The 2,758-nt window shown below is 54.7% G+C and overlaps 1 long non-coding RNA gene across 1 annotated transcript; it reads left to right on the plus strand.

Annotated features, from left to right (window-relative positions):
* The first annotated feature begins 230 nt into the window (after nt 1-230).
* Nucleotides 231-2,202, plus strand: LOC140735904 (uncharacterized). The gene is made up of 3 exons (XR_012100838.1): nt 231-289; nt 690-770; nt 1,778-2,202. It is a non-coding gene; the product is annotated as an uncharacterized lncRNA (long non-coding RNA).
* Nucleotides 2,203-2,758: the final 556 nt, after the last annotated feature.

Raw genomic sequence — 2,758 nt, forward strand, 5'->3', positions numbered from 1 at the left:
TCCTCAGGTAAATCTTGAGTAGACGCTACCTTTTTCCTGGGAATCAGGGATGAATATACAGGTAATGGAGGGGTGGGGAGTAATCAGGGATGAAGGGGAGATGCAGTGTAGGTGGGAAGTGGGAGAGGGGATGGTGGAGGGAAGGTCGAGGATGGGAGGGGGAAGGCTATGGGAAAGGGGGTAGAGTGGGAGTAGACACCTGCTGATCTGTGTTTCATCTTGTCCGGCAGAGAGCCCCCGAGCCACAAGCCCCCCCCCACCGAGAGCGACGTTCGCTGATCCGGCCAAGGTAACTCGAACGAGGGAGGGGTGTGTGGGCGTTTCTCGAACAGGAAAATCTCACAGTGGCCGTGAGCTGTTCCACCGAGCGTTGGGTGCGGCCTCAGACAAACTTTGCACCTCAGACAGCCTGCCACAATCGCTGCTCCCATGGTGAACCACTCCTCCCCCTTCCCCCTCACTCATCCCCATCTCCCTCCTCCCAAACCCGCCCTCATTACCCACTAAGGACCCTCGAACCCGGCTCGAACCCGACCTCACCGTCCCTTGTGCAGCTTCTGAACTCACCCCCTCCCTCTGTGCTCCCCCTCACCCCTGATCCGCAGGTCTCCACTAGTCCCAATGCTCCACTCCTTCCTGAGGCATCCCCTCCCTGAACAAGCCCTGACTGCCTCCGCTTCCTCTCACAGGCGGAGATGGCAGAGAAGATGGAGACGATCCCGCTCAACACTACTTACTTCGAGACCTCTGGCGAGGAGGCGAACGAGATGGTGAGCCTCCTACCGGTCGTCACTCCGTCTCCCATCACTGGGCGCTCCTGTGCGCTCAGCCACGAACACACCCTTTGACCCAACACACCCCTGCCAACCGGGGTGTCCACCTTATCACAAGTTTGCCCACATTTGGCCCAAATCCCTTAAGTCCTTTCCTGTACCTGCCTCAACCACTTTCTCTGGCAGCTCGTCTCATAGAGGAACCACCCTCCAGGTGAAAATCTTCCTGCTCTCAACTTAAACCTATGTCCTCTTGTGTTAGACCCCCACCCGCACCTACCCTGGGGAAACTTCTGTGACCCATGACCTTATACATACCCCTCAGATTCATTTCTGTATCACAAGTACACTGAACGATACGGTGAAATGCGTTGTTTGTGTTAATAACCAACACAAGGTGTGCGGGGTGGTGAGGGGAAGCCCGCAAGTGTCAGTACAAATTCTGTCGCCAGCATAACAGCCCACAGTGATGTGTGGCAGAAGAACGGAAGTAACAACAACAGCACCGTAACCAAAAACAAGCCACTCCCCTGCCTCTCAAGCAACACGCACACAGAAACCCCTTCAAACCCAGGACAAGCGAACCCATGAATTTATAAACCTTCAGCCGCCTTCTCTCCAGGAAAAAACAGCCCTGGAATATCCAGTCTCCTTATAACTCAAGCGCTCGATCCTGGTAAATATTTCCGGCACTCTTTCTAGCTTAGTGACTGGGCGGCCAGAACTACCCACAATACCCCAAGTGCAGTCTCACCAACATCTGGTACAACTTTAACCTGATGTCTCAACACAAGTACTCCAGAATGATGAAGGCCAGTGTGATGGACACCTTCTTCACCACCTTGTGTACCATGTCCCTGTACCCTTGGGTCCCTCTGTTCTATTATACACCCCAGAGCCCTGCTTGCTGTGTAAGTCAACTGACCTAGATTCTGTTATAACACTCAATGACCCACCCCACAAACTCATTAACTGTGTCTTCCTCTTCCCCTCTCCCCCCATAGACGCTGATGGGGAGATACTCGGAACCAGAGGGGGATGAGGACCTGAAGTCTCCGCTAGAGATGGAGGATGGAGACTACCTGGAGCAAGAGAACCCCATCTACAATGGCGTTCAGTACCCCGAACCTGAACCTGAGCCCAGGAAGAGCCAAGAGTTTGTCTCCGGGGGATGTTCGTGTAGGGCGCACATGTCTCTCTCTTACCATCCCCCTCCGTCTCCTCTACACTCGGACTCTTGTCAAGAGGCCCAGACCCCACCCTCAGCAAGGCCAACTCCTGCTTGCCTGCAGAGCCTTGTTATTGGGTGGGGAGGGTGGGGGGTGGGTGAGTCCTGGATGGGTACAGGCACTGATTTCCAGATTCTCAGAGACCAAAGCAATAATGTTGGTGACCAAAGCCTCCCCCAACCAAACTCACCCCTCCACTCCCCCTCTCCTTCCTTGCCCTTTGCCCATGCGCTTGTCCCCTCTCTCTCCCTCATTTTCTCAAACTCCCCCTTACCCACATCCTCCCTTTTCCACATTCCCCTATCCCTTCCTCCACTCTGTAAAACACGTCTGATCATTGCAGAGCTCGCTACCCCATAGCCTCTCGTTCCTCCCATCCACCCCTTCTCCTACTCTGCTCTCTCCATCTTCCCTCCCCTCCCTGATCCCCATCTAGATTGGGATCTAGTCCTGACGAAGGGTCTCGACCCGAAACGTTGACTGTTCCTTTCAACGGATGCTGCGCGACCTGCTGAGTTCATCCAGCTTTTTGTACGTCTTGATTTGCCCACAGCATCTGCAGTGCACTTCGTGTTTAGATTGGGATCTTGTTGTGCCTGAACCTGTATTAAAGTGCCTGAACGAACCTGCGAGTGGGAGCACCGCCCTTCCCTGGTCTTTGGGTGGCAATCGCCTTCCGTCGGAACTCCCAGCTCACCTGAAGCAGGGAGTGTACCGGTACGAGAGCCGAGCCTCCTCCCCTGTGGAGAGCGACTG

Source organism: Hemitrygon akajei, chromosome 1 (assembly GCF_048418815.1).
Source record: "Hemitrygon akajei chromosome 1, sHemAka1.3, whole genome shotgun sequence".
Classification (NCBI taxonomy): Eukaryota; Metazoa; Chordata; class Chondrichthyes; order Myliobatiformes; family Dasyatidae; genus Hemitrygon; species Hemitrygon akajei.